Here is a 20,622-nt window from a genome sequence, read left to right on the forward strand (position 1 = left end):
ATGGCGCAAAGCAACTAGGCTATCTGTACCGAATTAACGATGAATACTGTTGTATATTAGTTCAAAGTAGAGACAATTAGCGCAATTAGCTCTTGTGTATCTTTGCGCGAAATAGACAAACAAAACGTATTACTGGCGCAATTTCTCCTGATTTATATTTCGTAGACACGTTATACATTTTTAAAAATCTAACGTCACTTTAAATGCTCTGTAGAAGAGGAAACCAACAGTACTTACAGTTAAACTAGCTAATGTATTTTATTTTGTCGACTAAACATGGTAAAATATATGATCGTACATTTAAAAAAAAACAAAATACCTATTTCGGGGTCATCGTGATGTCGACTGGACTGAAACACACAAATAATCGGTCAAATGATATTTATATCAGTCATATACGAGAAACTAATAATTATGGTATATAACATCGTATGTCGGCAACGTGTAAAATATAGATTTAATGATGATTATTATCAGTATTACTGTGACGTTATATTACACAAACTAATAACCACACTTTGTCATCATAATCACAGTAGTACTCACAGCGTTAATGGGTCCGCTCAGTATAAATAAAATATCTAAAACACTGCAACCAGCATGTACACAAAATTTTATTAAAGTATTTTACACACCCTGTTGGACCCGGCATGGCTAAAAGGTTAGGGCGCTCAGCTTGTAATCTGAGTGTCGGGATTCGAATTCCCGTCACACAAAACATGCTCGCTCTTTCAGCCGTGGGGACGTTATAATGTGACGGTCAATCTCACTGTTCGTTGGTAAAAGAGTATATAGTGAGGGGGGGTGATGACTAGCTCCCTTCCCTCTAGCCTTACACTGCTAAATTAGGGACGGCTATCACAGATAGCCCTCGTGTTGCTTTGCGCGAAATGCAGAACAAACCAAACCACACAATGTTGAATAGTAGGCAAATCAACTACAGAGTAACAAGCTACCAAAACACTTGAGAAAGTCGGTAAAGTAAAAACAAAAATTTCACAAAACGTAGATTTGTTGTCGGAAAGGTATATCTATTTCCCGCCTTCATCTTATGTAAATCTAAAGACACATGAATAAATTACGTCACCTTAGTTAGAACCAAATTATACAACAAGTAATAACAATAACCATTTTGCAAAAACACTAACGAGCAAACAATAAATACACCAGTAGCTACATTCTGTAACTGAGTTGTGAGTCACAAACCGCCACCGTATCACGTACGAGTGCATGATTACGTATGCACCACCTAATCAGCCTACAGCTGTATCAAGTAAATAAAAAAACTTGGACTACATAATAGGTTCTCTGGGTTCATTTGTTTTGTTTTTTTTAATTTCGCGCAAAGCTATTTGAGTGCTATCTGCGCTAGCCGTCCCTAATTTAGCAATGCAAGACCAGAGTGAAGGCAGCTAGTCATCACCACCCACCGCCAACTCTCGGACTACTCTTTTACCAACCAATGGTGGGATTGACCGTCACATTATAACACCTCCACGGCTAAAAGGGCGAGCATGTTTGGCGCGACCGGGATGCGAACCCGCGACCCTCAGATTACGAGTCGCACGCCTTAACACGCTTGGCCATGCCGGGCCGGTTCTCTAGGTCTGGGTTCTAACTGTGATCTAACCTTTAAAAGCGAAATTTTAATTTCCATATATCTGACTAAGGTTCTGTGTTAGACAAAGAAAATGTCACAGCAGTCAGTGCTAAGAGGTGAGTCTCCTACATGAAAGCTAATGCTACCATTGCGAAAATCTGACACTACTTTTCTAAAGTGGTCTGGACAGAAGTCAAAAATAATAAGTTGTATAATTTACCTCTGCATGATTTTCAAAATAATTATGTCCTATTGACATAAAAGGTTGGTTTTCAAACATTGGAATTTTTAAAATATGCCTTTCAATGAAACAAAACACGAGAAAGGGAGAAAATTTGATGTTGATAATCTTGGAAATCCTTTGTCCCAGCACATACACCATTACTGTAAGAATAGAGATAAGGATAGAAACAGTAATTCTGAATTTGCAAAAAAGCCTTAGTCATTAATCCAGCCAAAGAAAAGACTGCCACCCTGGAGAGATGGAAAGAAACTATAGCAAAGATCTCAGTAACTGCCAGAATGTGTCGAGAGATACCACTAAGAAAATCTCTGAAGGATAGATTTAGGGTTCAGTCACCCTCGAGACTTATTACCAAGAAAAGTTACAAAAAGTATAGGCCTACAGCCCAGTCATTTTCTAGATTTAGAACAAAGATATATTACGAGACAAGTGTAAAAAATTAGGAACTATAAATGAGAGCACCAAAAAGAAGGAAAGAAGGTTCAATGGGTGTTATAACATTATAACTCTTGATAAATTTTGACAGGGTGCAACCACCAAAGTGGGTATGACTATCTTTGTGTTTTACATTGGACTTTGGTCCAATTATAAACTTGAATTGAGTCTTATCAGTAGTTAATTCTTTCTAAATATTCAAAAAAGTTAAAACATTCAAATATCAATGGTTTTGCAACTCTTCTTTTGGCTCACCCGTTACCAGTCAGATAGCTATAATGTATCCCATAAGCAAAGAATGTCTATTGGAGCTTTCTGTTCGACTTTTGACATCAATCACTCTTCTTGTAATGTCACGCATTTCGTTAGGGTTACGTAATTTGAATTGCAAACATGTATCTGTACTTGATTGCTGAAACAAATTTTACAACAGAGAAATGTAGCTATTTAGTTTGAATATTTACAGAGTTATAAGAAGCACGCGAAGTAAGAATGGGCCGAACAATAGCTGCACCTACTCTGAGGTTGTAATGTTTGTTGGATATACAAGAGTGTTCAGTGTAAGAGTTATTATTTAGTCCATTTAGTGGTATAATATTTAATGATTATTTAGTTTTTTATAACAAGTTATAACAAATTATTTTATGTAAGTTAGTAAGAGTCGTATGTTTGTGTGCAGTTTAATTATTATACTATTGTTGATGTCATCTTTCTCGAGACCTCATAAGGTTTTCTCGCTATACGAGTATTGTTACACCCTATCGTCTCTTAGTTTGTAGAACAATCGAGGCCTCAATTGGGTAACATAGATATACACAAGTCACCAAGTGAGCACAAGTCAAGTGAAATTAAATCAGAAACAGTGAAGTTAGCTGGCGTGTGAATAATTAGCCTTAACAGGTGATATCTTAAAGTGTGTTTCACAATTTAACAAGCATAAGAGGAATAATTTGTCTCATAGAAGGATATTCTATAGTAATTGAACCCGCCTATATGAACTTTGACGAAAAGGAGACATTTTTTATAGTTGAGGATACAACCGTTATTTTTGTTTGTTTGTTTATAATTAAGCACAAAGCTACACAATGGGCTATCTGTGCTCTGCCCACCACGGGTATCGAAACCCGGTTTTCAGTGTTTAAGTCCTCAGACATACCACTGTGTCACTGGGAGCACAACCGTGATAATCCATGAGGTATGTGAGCGAATTATTCACTGATACTATTGTGATAAAAGTATAGAAAAATAATTCTTCTTGTCGGTTGGATTGTAAAGTAATTGAGTCAGCCTGTGTGTGAACTTTTGACAAGAAAAGATAACTATTTAGAGTTTTAAATAAAACTTTAATATCCTATAGGGTAAAGATTTTTTGTACATATGTTTGACTTGTTTCGAACATTATTTTAAAACAAGTTGATTGTGTGTTATTCGCTTATTTTTCGAATGTGTCATCAGCAAGTTATAGCACCTACTGTAAAAAATCCCATCCTACTCATACATTAAAACCCTGTCGATGTTAGCCCACCCATTCTTACCTTGTTTCCTTACATTTTGGTGCTCCCATACCTACTTCCCAATTTTTTATTAAAAATTTTGTTACACTTGTAAATCTATATAAATTCTATCAAATAAATGATTGTTTGACTGAGATTTGGCCCATTTCACTTGATATGCTGAGGTATTAAGATCCTCGTTTCTTTGCGTCGTTTTTTTTAGATACTGCGCAACTTACGTAAGGCCTTCTTTTTGTGTGTGTGTTTTTCGTATAGCAAAGCCACAAAGGGCTATCTGCTCAGCCCACCGAGGGGAATCGAACCCCTGATTTTAGCGTTGTAAATCCGGAGACATAGCGCTGTACTTTTAGTATCGAGAACAGTGACCGAAATGTAGCTGCTAAATTCAGCTATTTGAAATTACAGTGGTTATGAAACAGATTGGGCTATTTTATCCCATCTTAGAGGTCCGTTTTAACTTCCCTTATGGGCAAAACTGTTCCCAACCACGAGAAAGGCAATTTTCAATATCTAAAAAAAGGGTACATGTCTGATATTTGCTTCAACTAGATATTATATTTAAGTAAAACAAGTTAATTTCAAAACATTCTTATCTTTCATGACATTCTTCGTACTTAGCGAAAACCACATTGAAAGTTAAGGAAGTAATCTTACCTCACTTTCCTTTTGTTAATGCAACTAACATTTAATACAGATGGTTGTAATTTTTACGATACTGATTTTGTAGACCTGTGAAAAACGGACTACATTAAATATATAAAAAAGCTTACTTTTTGCAATAATATTACAAAACGATCACTTCAGTCCTAATTTTAGCATGCCCTTATCATTTAACGTCCATATCGTGAGCTATAGTAACATACAATTCATATCGAGAAAACTAAGATTAACATGCCAAATAAATTTGACAGTTTGTTTTAAACAAGCCTTTCAACATAAGAGAAAAAAGTTATGTTTTTAATCTTCTATTTAAACCCTTACCTGATGAGAAAATGTTCTGATGTAACAGAACTCCTTAAATGGGATGCCACACTAGAAATATCATTAAAAGTAAAACTAATCAGCTAAAACGTACAACAGTGTGTTAGAAAAAGCAAATGAAAAACGCGGACTTTACTATGAACACGTTAGTTCTAGCAAGCAATTCACAGTAGCTGAACACTGATAAAACAAGAATGTGACTTGAGGATGTACCATCGCCAGAAAGATTCTTAACTCCATATGCCGTTATCCAGCTTTATCAATGTTCTTTACTCATGTAAAAGCAAACACTTCAGTTGGTTGAAATAATATACGTAAAGAAGATTATATCAGTTAAGACGCACCCTTCAAACACCTGTGTCTATATTACGTTTTGCATAAATTATAACGTGTGACATTTCAAATCATGCAAAGGTGCAGGGAAAAAAAGAAAAAAGCCTCTGGTTTGATAATAAAACGGAAAGTTAATTAATTATTGAAAGTAACTGGTCTAAAATAATTATTTGAATCAGACCAGCGAGGAATAAGGACGCTTTGTATAACTCTTGCCTAAAAACTACACTTTAAAATTTATTATAAAGCATTAACTCCACAAAAAAAATATTGACTTGAAGGGACCCAAAGCACAAGGTAAAACAAAATAAACAAACTTGTATAATCTCGATTTCATATATATTGGATTTGTGTGTGTGTGTGTGTGTATATATATATATATATGTGTAACAAATGGTTTCCACATCATACTAACTTGTCTTTAATAAAATGACACAAAACAGGAAAGTAACGAAGGAATATCTCAAGAGATGAAAATTACTGCGAAATCTGGTCGAAAAATTTGTTACCGAGGTCTTCGCTTACGTACAAACAAGTTTGAAAACGTTTCAGAATCAACATTCTGTCAAAACTAATTAAATGCATCACTGTAATCGATTTGTTTTGTTTTTTTTGTATTTCAAAATTTTGGTTTATCAAAAGTCATTGACGAATTATAATTTGTATAAAAAAGAGTAATGTAAACTTTATGTTTTATAGTTTTGGAAGTTTAAACCAATAAAAGATAAAAACAAAATATTTGCAAATTTTAATATTAATACATTTATTAGATTGTTACAAAAGATTTAAGTATTATTACAAACAATATACACCTTTAATTAGCAGGTAATATGATATCTATGGTAATCATTTCTGTATCTTGCCGAGTAGATATGACTGAACCTCTTGTTGTATTTAAATTAAAGAACTCAAGCGCAAGTGTCAAAGATTGACCACCTTTCTTCTGAGAGTTTGAATTTGAATTTCGTGCAAAGCTACAGGAGGGTTATCTGCGCTACCTGTCCCTAATTTAGAAGTGTAAGACTAGAGGGAAAGCGGCTGGTCATCACTACCCACCACCAACTCTTGGGCTATTCTTTTAGCAACGAATAGTGGGATGGACCGTAACACTATAACGTCCCATGGCTGAAAAGGGGAGCGTGTTTGATGTAACGGGATTCGAACCCGAGACCCTCGGGATTATGAGTCGAGCGCCTTAAACACCTGGTTTTGCTGGACCCACTGTTATTGTTATTAGGATTCATGAATCATAAGTTTCAAAATTATGAGCTAATTCCATGAGAGTTTGCTGGGCTTTTCCCAACACCCTTAACTCTCAGACAAAATGGCGTAAACAAAGCAGTAAAGGTAGTGATATAGCTTGGTGTGCTCAGAAGTTTAATGACGGATATAACTGTTAAACGTAAATTCCTTACTGACAAGCGATTGAATTTGAGTTAATTATACCAGTTCAAGCAAACATGTGATTAACTGTTCGAATAACCCTCCATTGTCATATTACCTAACACAGTTATCTGACTAACTCCTCTACTGCTGAGATACTATCCTTCAATAACAATAAAATCTCTTTTAACGCCCATTCATTGGTTTATAAAAATAAGTACACAGAGAAGTTTACGCATCTTTTCTCTGTAGTAAAGCCATTCCGTAATACAAATAAACTTTTCGATAAGAAGAGTTTTCTCTTCGCCTCATTATAACTGATTTAATATCATATACTTATTTTAATTTATATATTTGTTTCAGTTTAATATACATCTAGAAATGCATGTAACTTATATTGTTAAATGTGTATTGCAAAAGTCCCGCCTGTTCTCTAAATTTGTAAAAGATTCTGGAGTGTAAGAATGAGCAATGTACATTTTACATTGTTGCCAACTGAACTTTCGAGAGCACCGTCTAAAGTTTATAAATCGACACGACAAGAGGCGGTTTTTAGAATATTTTTGGTTTGTTGCAGTCAGTATACTACAAACCTCGGAAGCTATAGGTGTGATAAACACTTATTAATCAGAAAATTACAGATATTTGACCAGGAAGGTTTATAGATTACAAAAGTTACAAATGTTTAAGTGAAGAAGCTAGCTGGCTTCCCATCAAGTGAAGTATATCAACATAGAATTAATTCGCTTATTGTGAACCTTCAATAACATTTTCAGTTCCAGACAAGATAGAAGACTCGTGTTTCTTTGTAAAACTTTTGTACATATATCATTTGTAAGAACCGTTATTATAAATTGTATCGTTGTTTGTATATTAAAAAGATATTTGAGTGAAGAAAGAAATTATGTGTATCAATCTCGTTGGCAAATATCGTAAATTTGATACATAAACATCCTACTGACACCTAAACTAAAAGTTCCGGTTATTTGAAATTGTAATACATTAACATGCGTAACGTAATAAATCGGAGACTGGTCTAGGATAAATTACAATTACGTAACACCCATGCAATGTTGTTTATGTTGTTTTGAACATAAGGTCACTCACTCTGGGTCGTGCGACCGATAACAATTCACTTAAGCAAAGACAAACTTAAGTCTGGAGAGTGTAATAATGCTTAAGTTCTCTTAATAAAAGTTAAATCCCCTGTCTAGATTTTCGCTATGTGCTTGACATAGTTTCAGTCTTTGTTAAACACATGTAACAGAAAATTGCACAGAGGCTTAGACATTCTTTGATATAGTTCAAAATCTTTACAATCTATTTAGAACATTCTTCTCAAGAATATGGGCAGCCCCCAATGGCACAGCGGTATGTCTGCTTACTTACAATTTTCAAAACTGTGGGTAGAGAACATATAGCCCGTTGTGTAGCTTTGTGCTAAGCTACAAACAAACAATATGGGCTGTTCTCCTCAATTACTTTCCGGAATATGGTGGATAGATAGAGTGGATAGTGTCAGACCTATTGCAGTTCATCGTCCTGTGATTCTGGATGGGCTATTAGAAATTATAGAAATCAGTCATACGTCTCAAACAAGAGCTGAAATCGAATGTATAACTGTATATGCACAGTTACGTTCATTAATCTTGATAACTGGGATCTAGTTAAAGATACTTGTGATAATCGATCCGCGCAATCAACTACTGCAGACCAGCAAGTCTACCAGTGATACTGAAAGTATGTTGACTGATTTAAAAACAACGCGTGTATATTGGAGTTTAATCCTTAAAAAAGCTGGATTGGTTGTATGTAATACAAATCTTCTGCCACAAGTACCTAAAAAACGGAAGCAGTTCGCAAATATTTTCATAATGAAATTAAATATTCTCTCCCCCCCCCGCCTAAATGTGAAGAAAATTAACGTATAAAGGAGACAAAATTCAGACGAAACACATTTAATAAAATCATAGACTCTGTTACTGCTGAGCTAACTACAACATATCGAGCAGCCATGTACATTAATCAGATTTTTTTTGGCAATATCTAGATATGTAAAAAAAAGAAAGAAGAAGAAACATCTAAATGACATACACAAAGCTAATATTTAGCTTTACTTTCAAACTCGGTATTAAATTAACCATAACTTGATGGAAACCATAACAATAAATATTATCCACATTGTTTGACCGTAACATATAAAATCACTATTAAGACGCTTGTAAAGGCTATTGGAAAATTCAGCGACGTCTATAAAATTATAGAAGAAAAAAGTCTTACTGTAACATTTTTTTAATTTATAACGGCACGATCGAGGGAAATATTTTGGTTGAAAATTGTCCAGAAATGTAGGTCTAAAATAAAACATTTTACGCTTTGCCTAGACTTTTCTAATGCGTTAAATCCATGAACTTAAAAGTAATTATGCTAACAATAAGCATAGATTAAGTTCTTATCTTTTGAGAAAATAGGCCTAAATTAAGCCACTAGTTTGTTTTATCTAGTTTATTATTGATATTAAAAGATGATAGACTTAATATATCCCTATTATTAAGTTAACGACAGTTAGTAAAGACAAATTATAACTATAAATAAAAAACAACACCTAAGACTTAAATCTGTTAAAATTGTATGTGAAAACCCTAGACTCAGTTTTAATTACTGTCCTCTTATATATCACGTAGAACTAATTCATTAATATTAGATATAGGCCTAATAATAAATATTTTGGTAGTTAAGGTATTGGTAGGCCTTAGTCTTCCATATGACGCATATTAGATTATGACTGACATACTCGTTTAAGCAACTTCTTTATAACAAAATAAAATCTATTTGACATATCAAAATTAAAATAGGCTAAAGCTTGGATCTAAATTGTAAGTTAGGTTAGCATTAGACACAAGGCACAGTACGAATTTAATGATTAGCATTCAGACCTAACATCAGTACAGCTTTACAGTTCGCATCACAACCAATAACATTTGGAGACACGGTTAGTCGGCCAGACTTGAATAGTTTGTTTAGACAAGTAAACAAACTGGCACGTGGCTTTTGACAACATACAGTGAAGATGCTTAAAATGTCAGATACTCACTCACTTGTGTCTTCGAATCACTCTTTTATATTGTATTATTCAAAAACATTTTGTATCTATAAGTATCTACTAGTTACATTATATTATCATACAGTATTTATAGATCTATTAGTCTTACATCACTTGTGGGGCAGTTTTGAAAAGTCTGGTAATAGATACTTTCAACGTCATTTAACAAGGCTTAGAATTTCCTTGGATGATTAACATGGTTTCACTAAGGGAAATATATTACCTTACAAATCTTTTGAAATTCATTGAAAACGTTACTGCTTATTTAGGTTATGGTAAGCGTGTAGGTTTGCTGTATATGGATTTCCAGAAAATATTTGGCAGGGTACCATATAAAGGACTTCTAAAAATGAACTCCATAGATGTGGGGATAAGTTAATAAATTGGATAAAAGAGTGGTTGGATGAAAAAAATGGAGCGCAAACAAACTGAATTAATGTACAAGCGGGGTATTTTCAGGACTTAGGTTGCCCGCCTAATCCAGGCAGCCCATGGGCAACAGGCACTGACTCGTCGCTGTCTACCTGCCTCATTGGGCGTATGGGGCTTAGAGGTAGTGCCCCAACAAGTAGACAGTAACTTGTTACCTACAGATACAATAAACTCGACAATTAGCGCCCATGCGGGTGCTGGCCGGCGCTACGGTGTGCGTGTGCCTGGGCAGATGACCCAAATGGTCAACAGAAAAGGAGTTGATAGGAGTAAGAGGAGGAAAAGAGGTCCTAGGAAGAAGAGGCCTGGGAAAAGAGCTAGAAAGAGACGACTCATTGGAAAGTGTGAAAGATTGAGAAGGAAACATCTCATGGTTGTAAACTGCAACATCAGGGGGATAAGAGGAAGCAGACTTATCTTGAAGAATGCTGAATTCGATCTTGAAGTATGGACTTTGGGTAGACTGCTAGACAATAAATGACTAGCCATCGCTAGCAGGATAGATAGCACTATCAGAGTGGAACATCTGGATTACCAAGCATACAACACCCATAACAGGAAGATCCACTTAGTAAGAGTGTCCGTCCCGAAACTACCCAGCCCATTCACCATGGCCAACCTTAATATGGCTTGTGACAGTGCACCCAGTGCTAAAGAGTGGGAATTCCTTCAGAACCTGAGCTGCAATTATAGCCCATTTCTCATTGTGGGAGACTTCACGCCACACCAGCTGGGATTCCAGGGCTGCAACAGGAATGGCCTAGGATTTTTTGAGGCCCTTGCTGAGTTAAAGATTTGCACCCTCAACACTGGAGAACCTACAAAGTTTGCGGAGAGATATGAGGACCTTGACACAGTGATTGACCTGGTCCTGATAAATGAAGATGCCAGGGATTTGGCCATTCGGAGAAGGAGCTACTAGGTTGGGAGTGTCCACTTCCTGCGTGAGGTACGCTTATTTTACCAGCTCCATCATGTCACTCCTTCAAGGAAGAAGGCCTTGTACAGTCAGAGGCACAAATCTGGGGTTTGGGCTACTATCAAGGACAGAATCAGGAAAGAGAAACTCCAAGGACCATAATCACACTAAGAATGCTCCAAACTGGTGGAATCCTGACGTGGATGCAGTCTGGAAAGAAAAGAAATAAAAGAGTTTTAGCAGTGCAGGGGCACCGCTAACATAACCATGCTACCTCAAGGGTCAAGAGCACTGCAGCTAGAACTATCAGAGCACAATGAGATAGGCTATGTGATAAGTCCAACCTCAACACCAGGGAGGTTTGGAAGCTCCATAACAAGCTGAAAGCTCGGAGGTCTTCTAGAAGAACTACTTTGTACAACGACTCTAGACAAGTACTACTCACCGATAAGGATCAGGGAAAAGCCTTTCTTGCTAGATTCATCAATCAAAGTAGTCACAATGACAAGGATCACAGGACAGTGGTCAGGAATCAAATTGAAGAGATAGCTAAGGTAAGTGAGCCGATGCAGTGCTTCAGCATGGAAAGTGTGATGGATGCTATCAGGATCAGCAAGGAAGGAGCACCCAGACCAGATGGCATCACTGTCAAGAATGTTAAAGACCTGCCAACAGAGATGATCCAGAGCTTAGCAAAGGCTTATGAGCAGACCTGGTAGTCAGGAGTCATCCCAGAAGTCTGGACAGATGCTTTCATAAGTGCTATGCCAAAGCCAGGAAAAAAAAGACCACAAAATCCTCAAGGGATATCGTATCATTGTGGTACAGCACTTTATTGGAAAGACCCCTAAGAGAGTTGTTGCTCGCTACAAACAGATTGAGCACCTGCTTTCTGATGGTCTTGGAGGATAAAAGTTTCAACGTGAAACTTAGATCAATGCCGCCAGCTTCACAGCAGTAATGTGGTCTGTATTTGAATGGATTGAGAACACTCTAGCAGTTGCCCTTCATTTGAAGATGCCTTCAATAGGGTACGACTTCCTCTCCTCGATGACAAGATGTTGCACTTGAAACTCCCAATTTTGTGTATCAGATGGGTTATGTAAGCCTTCAACCACCGCCGTGTCATCATGAAACATGGTGAATGGCCTCCCACAGAGTTCATCTCTGTCACCTGTCCTTTTTAACATTTATACCCTTGATCTAGCAAGGCTGGACTGATTTGACATCAGAATCCAAACCTTTTATGACGACATCTTGGTTCATACCAGTGGGACATCTACAGAAATTATCACAAGTAGTATTCAACCCAGGCTGGACCACATAAGAGACTGGTATAAAGATAATGGCATGTTGATTAATACAGAAAAGGCCAAAGCACTGTTCCTTACTCTCAACAACTGTGCTGACACATCAGATATTCCCATTCCAACCTTCAGAGGCACAGAAGGGCTTATTGTGCTATCTGAGCATCGTGTTTGACAGGTAACCGAACTTCTTCAAACATGTGGATGAGCTCATTGTCAGAGCCGCAAAAGGAATGAATGCCCTTCGTGCTGCAGCAGGCAGGCATGCTAAGAAATATCACTTGAACATGCTGTACTGAAGCCTTGACCTTTCAGTGGTTGATTAAGCACTGCACCTGTCACAACTCAGTGACAACCAACTTGGAAGGCTGGAAAGGCTGCAGAACGCATGTCTCAAGATCATTACAGGTTGCACCAAATCAACTCCAGTGCCAGTACTTCGTCATCTCACTGGATCCCCAAGTATCGAGGACAGGCAAATATCATAAAGAGCCATACCGTTTGCAAAGGCTTGGCAAAATCCAAGGCATGGACTTCACATCCTTACAAGGAAGTACTCTTTCACTGTTGAACCATCCAACCAACAAAGACGTCCTCCACGCCACACAAAACTTGAAGTAGCACCTAGGTCTCATCTAAAGAGGAAGTCGTAGCTTGAAGTAGCTGCACTGGCTTGCAAGAAGATCTGCAATTCATATTCCCTTTCCAACAAACTTTCATGGCTTTGGTCTGCACTAGAGGAATGGCCGTGCCAACCTGCAGTGATTGTGAAGTTCAACAGAGACTGTAGAAAGTGGCCTCAAGGTGCAATGGAGGCCAGAAGGAAATCTCATCATTGCAACAGAGATCATGAGAGCAGGTTGGGGATTTTCTGCATTTCTGGATGGCACACCCGTAACTGAGAAGTCTGGAGCATGCACCCTGTACACAAGTAGCACCAGGATGAACTTGGTGCTGTCAAACAAGCTCTTGGATGGCTTGTCTGAGAATCCCCTGATGTCACCACAGTTGTGTTTGCCACCGACTTCATGGCAGTGTTGCAGAGAATCCAGAGCGATTGGCTACCTGATGGGTGGAGAGAGGCTGCACCTTATCTCCATGATAAATCTCCCATATTTGCGTATGTTCCAGATCACTAGTGTCAGGTACAATGAGAAGGCTGACCAACTTGCAGCAGCAGCAGGACCAACAGACCAGATGTCACTCTTTCATCAAGATATAACACTCTTGTGCCAACAATCAGCACATCAGAGCATTAGAGAGTCTCTCATGCACTCAGAAGAGGGAGATAGAATTTTCAGCTTCAGAACATCTTTTGGCATCTCTCGTGATAGTCACAACAAAGGCCCAGACAAATGTCACAGGAATCACCTGATCACCGGCAACATTAGCAGAAGTACACTCGACCTTCTATTGACCGAAAGGGTCAAGGCGAAGAGGATTTGTGACCCGCTGGACACGCCATCCGGGATGCCCACCGGCCAACCCAAGTAATAAAAATATGAACTTTATATAGACAAGGATGGATAGATATAAATACATAACCTAAATAACTATAGTGAAATAAAAAGATTTTATGTTATAAAAAGTATTGAGACAAGATTATTAAACCTACAAAAAAAAACGAGTAATTTAACAATTTAAAGAATTATCCCAACTTTTGCAGACCACTGTAGTTATGTTAGCCTGAGCGAAAGTTGTTTCTTTTCTTACTTTAAGTAACTCAGTTCTCGTAGTTTTGACTTTCTTTTACAATACGTTTTCTAGTATTAAAACTTGCTGTATTACTGTAGCTTTCTAGGTTACGTATATATTGATCCCTACGTGTCTTTATAAAAATAATTTTTATTATTTACTTGTTTATTTCCGTTTCATTAGCAATATTTTTGTGCACCAACCTATCCCCAAATCTAATTATATGTCCAAAGTAGCCCATCGACCGCTTTACTTACATATACTAGTATCATTTTAGGTTAAAGATATGAATGATTGTGATCACAGACATAAGACATATGTCAGATAAGCAAGACAATATGGTTCGTCTTTAACACTAACTAACTGTGGGGGATCTGTTTAATATAAACTAAACTGTAGTAGTACAGTTATAATAAGGAAACAAACTTTATAGAGATAATGCATGATAATTACTACAAGCTAACTGAAGATGGTTGATAGTTTATACAAATTACATCCATAGTAAGCTAGTAACAAACTGAAAATTGTTACTTCTACCTACACGCACAGTTACTACAGACTACTTGGGAACGTTCAAACAGCACATGTCACCTATGAGCATAAATTTGATTTTCTTTCGAACTAACAGAATTATTCCTTCTATTGCATGAATCCCAACCATTTTATTCTGTGATACCACTGTAGTAAATCTTGCTTATTATAAAAACAATAAAGGTGTTGCTTTGTCTGGAATAGAATAATAACCATTTAATTATTCTGATTTCAATGGATTTTCTGTGAAAGTAGCATGTGTGCACTTGACTTGTATTTTTTTTTACAGATAGATAGATATCTTTACTGATTGTATTGCATACTGTTACCTGGGCACGTGGACACCTTTTTTTCGCACTGATTTGTGTGTTCATGGATTCTCATCTATTAAAACACTCCACACTTTGATTAACATTCTTTGGGTATAGCTTGTTGCAAGTCTCTTTGTGGGTAGTTTAAAAATCAAAAATTCACTCACTTCTTTAAAACAAGGGATATATCCGTCTTGGAAATTATAATTCCCCAACATGAATGCACTTTTATGATCTGATGTAATAATATGTTACATCCCGTTCTCAAAAGTATTACAAAATATACTGTTTATAAAATTGATAATTAAGTATAGATCTTCTTAATACATATGCCGATGTTACCTTCAGAAGAGTAAGATACATGAAGTCGTCTCAATGGACATGTAGCAGCTTGTAAACGGCCGCTGAAACGTGGAAAGGTCGTTGGATCACAAACAGTAGAATCAGCAAACCTTGGAGACGTATACTCTTTATAGATGATTCCAAGTTCATATTGTTTCACAAAATCAACGATCATTTGTTTAATGGTGGTATAACAGTAATTGTACAACATGTACATGGCCAGGTGGTTTAAGACGTTCGACTAGTAATCTGAGGGTCGCGGGTTCGAATCCCCGTCGCACTAAGCATGCTATTCCTTTCAGCCATGGTTGCGTTATAATGTAACAGTCAATCCCACTGTTCGTTGGTAAAATAGTAGCCCAAGACTTGGCGGTGGGTGGTGGTGATTAGTTGCCTTCCCTCTTGTCTTACACTGCTAAATTAGGAACGGCTAGCGCAAATAGCACTCGTTTAGCTTTGCGCGAAATTCAAAAAACAAAAAAAAACAAAACACAACAACATCTACAATAAACAATAGTGGGGAATAAGTTCAAGTTTTGGATTGTATGACTTTTGCAATTAGCTCAGTGACATGACTCACTGGACAGGAATAAATCATTAAACCAGACCATGGTCCAATGTACACAATAGACATGGTTAAACGATATTCTGCCAGTAAAGAGGCCACTGAAACAATAACACCCGTGGTTTGCTCGACATATGGTCCTGATTTAAAAATCTTGAGACTATTTGAGCTTATATACAAGCTGAAAAGATCAAAAGACGGCCAAACAGCTAAGCTGAATTATTTTACACTTATTCACAGAGAAACTTCATGGCATTATGAACATTATGCTTATGTATTATAAAACTTAATCGCTTTTCCATTGTATTTTCTTTGACAATGTATCGTACCATTTTAAGCTATACTGCATAACGTAAATATCAACATCATTGTATTATGGCTTGTTTGTTTGTTTTTTGAATTTCGCATAAAGCTACTCGAGGGCTATCTATACTAGCCGTCCCTAATTTACCAGTGTAAGACCAGAGGGAAGGCAGCTAGTCATCACCACCCACCGAAACCCTTGGGCTACTCTTTTACCAACGAATAGCGGGATTGATCATCACATTATAATGCCCCTACGGCTGAAAGGGCGAGCATGTCTGGTGTAACGGGGATTCGAACCCGCGATCCTCGGATTACGAGTCGAGTGACCAAGAGAGAACTGAATTTCTCACAACACTCATACTTAATTTCTCCGAAAGGGGGTTGACGGAGTAATGTGTTATCAGTCAGTCAGTCAATAGACACTAAAATAACACAACGTAAGGGACGCTTAATATTGGAGTTTGTACTCTTAAGACGTCAGTAAAATGTTCCCATGTCATGAATCACGAGAAGAATTGTGAACTGTATAGGCCTCAACACAGTATAATATACGAACTTCAAAAGGAAGAAACAAAAGTATTTGTTACTCTTAATTTTGGTTTTGATTACTCTTGAAACAGATCACTTTCTGGGAACCTGCGAAATTACATCTAATACGTAGAGTAGTGATTATCAAACCTTTTTCTGTGACGACACCCAAACTCACCTTGATTTGTTGTGCGACACTCTTGGTGCCATATGTAGTATCTCTTGTAGTTTGTTTTATAGTCTTAGTTATTTTTCGTTTGTTAAACTTATAAGCGACACCTTAGCAACTTGCTACGACTCACTAGTGTGTCGCGACAAACAGTTTGGAAATCACTGACATAAGTAGATATTTAAACTATGTATTATATCATGGTGTTTGAACGGAAACGATAAAATATTTTCTTTACTCTTCCATGCAGTAAAACAGAATAAACATTATGATCAATGAGTCATGACGTTTAAATGGAAGACAAAACCAGGTTTATCTTCACACTTATATTCTACTAGCATGAAGAGTAAGGATTAAATAGTATTAAGTTCAATGTGTCAACACCGGGCTTTTCTGTACACTTGTATCTAGCATATAGAGATTAACGTCAGTGTCTTATGACATATGAATGTAAGTGATAACCAGGTTTATCTTTACACTTATACCCTACTAGCATGTAGAGTAAATATTAAGTTCAGTGTGTCAAAACTGGACTTAACCACATACTAATATATAGCACGTAGACATTACGATCAGTGTGTTTCATCTTCGAACAGATAAGAGCATTGCATATTGAAATAGATAATTATTCATTAAGATACGGTTTTGGTCTTGAAATTAATTGTATGCCACTTGTAGGATATATACATATATACCTTTAGAGATAAGAAACACTACGGAATAATATATTACTGGAACTCACGGTAATATCAATGGATAAAATATTTATTTAATTCAAATGGCTTCGACTTTGCTTAAAATATAAATAAATCTTACTTTTGAGGAATACTTGTACTGTTTTCACGAACTTTCTCTCCCTAAATTTCTGTGTCGTAATATCTTCCAATTCACATACTTATTAGTATTCTAGTATACTTCATACTGTGTCGTCAATGTGTGGGCAGGGTGCCTTGGACGGAACTACGAATCTAAAGATAGATGGTTCGCGTTCCATTGCGTTAAAATTCGATATCCAATTCATTGAAAATTATGGACTGATATGAGCAGACAGTCTGTAGTTCTGCGCAAACTTTCCGAATAACAACGATCATGTTATTAGTAAACCTAAACTTGGTTCATCATTCATGTATCAATAACTAAACGCGAAAAAAATCAATGCCTTTTGTTTTCGTAATTCAGTGAAAGGCGCTGACTTAACGAAGTACTTACGAAAGTCTAAACAACGTCAGTTCGATACTGATTTTTGATCTTCTGCTCAGATTGCACATACTTTGTGTTAATGTTTTCCATAACACGCCAGCGATTGTAACCTCTATGATATTTAACAAGCCAAAATATTACGCTTCGGTGAACCGTTAACACAGTCCAGTAAAATATTAGAATCTTATAACATGCCTTTGACTTTTAAAATCAATATTTTATACAACTGAATTTGGTCAACGTTTTGCTAGATTAAAAAACAACTATATCGTGGACATAAAGTTTTGTTATTATTTCTAATACTTGCATGAAATTTCAGTAATATTTTTCACACTTTATTTACAATTTCTCTTCCAAAGTAATACTTACAAATACCGCGTATCCGTTTTTCTTTTCCTCATTATAACAGGTTAGTTAGCTCTTAGTCTGTCGTACAAAGTTCGTTTGTTTGGGCCCGGCATGGCCAAGCGTGTTAAGGCGTGCGACTCGTAATCTGAGGGTCGCGGGTTCGCATCCCGGTCGCGCCAAACGTGCTAGCCCTTTCAGCCGTGGGGGGCATTATAAAGTGTTGGTCAATCCCACTATTCGTTGGTAAAAGAGTAGCCCAAGCGTTGGCGGTGGGTGGTGATGACTACCTGCCTTCCCTCTAGTCTTACACTGCTAAATTAGGGACGGCTAGCACAAATAGCCCCCGAGTAGCTTTGGGCGAAATTCAAAAACATCGTTTGTTTGATTTTTGAATCTCGCGCAAAGCTACACGAGGGCTATATGTGCTAGCCTTCTCTAATTTAGTAGTGTAAAACTAGAGGGAAGACACTAATCGTCACCACCAACTCTTGAGCTACTCTTTTACCAACGAATAGGGGGATTGATCGTTACATTATAACACCCCCCACGGCTGAATGGCCGAGCATATTTGGTGTCACGCGGATTCGAATCGGCGACCCTCGGATTACTAGTCGAACGCCTTAACCACCTGGCCATGCTGGGCCATCGTATAAAGTCACTTGATAATAAATATCTCGAATATGCACTTGCTTTGTACAATCAAGGGTTCAAGGGCTATTTATAATTGTACTTTATATTAGAAGCCAGGATTCTTAAACTGACGTTCGTGAATCGAAGAATAAAGACAGAAGTATTAAATAAATAGATCTGACAGACGAAGAGATCATCTTATTCAGGACCGTAATGAGACGTAATCGTGTACTATTGTGTGATTATTATTATGACAATATAACTTGTATTCAAAGAATTCTGAGAAGAGCAAGAATTTCGTTTTTTAATATACCGACGTAACACGACATTATTATTCTCTGTAGTGTCAGCTTGTACGCCCTAATAGACTAAGAATTTCGTTCTACGTAGCAAAAGAACAGACACAAGGACCCTGGTCCCGATTCTGTTTAACAGTCCCCCGAATCCACACTTGGTCTCTTAAAAATCAGTATAAAAAAAAACATGATCGATATGGTGCAGAAATGTCGAAATTTCCCGCTCTTATGGCCACGGTCCCCGAATTTTTTAAACACCTAGCGACACCTCTGGTTCGTATAATATTTAACTTTTTTTGTTAATGTATTTGAAAATTATTATAATGAAACATATTAAAAACAATGAAAGCTGTGTTGTTATTTGAAACTGAAATTCTTTCTTCTTTCGTTCTTTATTCCTTCTTATAGAGCTGCCAAGATGAGCTCCGTAAACTATTAAAATGGGTCAGCTCTTCGACACTTACCCAAATAACCGAAATTACAGATTGCGATCTTACGTACTGTACTCTATACGATTTCCATTTTGCAAGTTAACGATAATACTTCTTTGCCTCCTTCAGTGACAAATGCATCAAGTATTCATGTCATTTTTTTAAGTTGATTCATAGTTAATGATGTTCACAATTTGGTATTTAATATACACCTTCTATGCAGCAGGTTTACTAACGTTTTACTGTAATTATCTAAACAGCAGTTAGTCATCAGGAATTCATATGCATTTATGTGAAAATCAAAACGCTTCTTAACATTTCCAACAATCGTTTTTGAAATTAAATTATATGTTGACATTTGTCTAATTATCCTATGTTACCACCCAAACTGTCCACTTCTGTATTCTAGATCAGTGATTTTTAAACTGAGTGTACGCTTCCTAGATAGTGCGTAAAATATCATGAAGGGTTAGGGTCCATTAGAAAATTCAAGAAAAAAAACAACAACAACTTGTTGCAATAAATAACACGACAATATCAAACGCAGTAGAGTCAACATATGTCTAAACACAAGGTTTTTGACTAAAGTGGAAATTAAGTAAGTGCGAGGTATATCTGATCATTTCTTTTTTGGCCAGGTGGACTAAAGTGATGTAGGCGAAAGATTCCACGATCTGACGAGATTAAAGTTCGCGCTAGTCGTCCATAACTTAACAGTGAAAAACTAAAAGGAAGGCAACTAGTCATCACCACCCGATGCCAACTCTCGGGCTATTCTTTTACCAAAGAATAGTGTAACTGATTGTCACATAATAACGTCTCCACGGCTGAAAGGGCGAGCACGTTTAGCGAGACAATTGATTAAGAGTCAAGGCCATGCAGGGTAAAAAAGTTTGAGGACTACTGCTTTTAGATATAGCTTTTCCAAAGACGAAGAATTATTAACTGTCATGTATAATGAAATTATATATTAACAAGTAAATTATGAAATATTGTAAAATAATAATAATTATCAGTCA

General features: G+C 36.8%; 1 protein-coding gene across 6 annotated transcripts in view; it reads right to left on the reverse strand.

Moving 5' to 3' along the window:
• Window positions 1-20,622, reverse strand: part of LOC143254371 (sulfotransferase 1B1-like) — a 49,509-nt gene that overhangs the window by 22,095 nt on the left and 6,792 nt on the right. For 2 of the 6 annotated variants that reach the window (XM_076509477.1, XM_076509454.1), the window contains exon 1: window positions 4,775-5,051. The exons of 2 other annotated variants lie outside the window; for them this stretch is intronic. The gene's annotated coding sequence lies outside the window, so the exon portion shown is untranslated. 2 more of the 6 variants (XM_076509462.1, XM_076509471.1) reach the window with 2 other exon arrangements.

The sequence above is a fragment of the Tachypleus tridentatus genome, chromosome 1 (assembly GCF_004210375.1).
Source record: "Tachypleus tridentatus isolate NWPU-2018 chromosome 1, ASM421037v1, whole genome shotgun sequence".
Taxonomy (NCBI): Eukaryota; Metazoa; Arthropoda; class Merostomata; order Xiphosura; family Limulidae; genus Tachypleus; species Tachypleus tridentatus.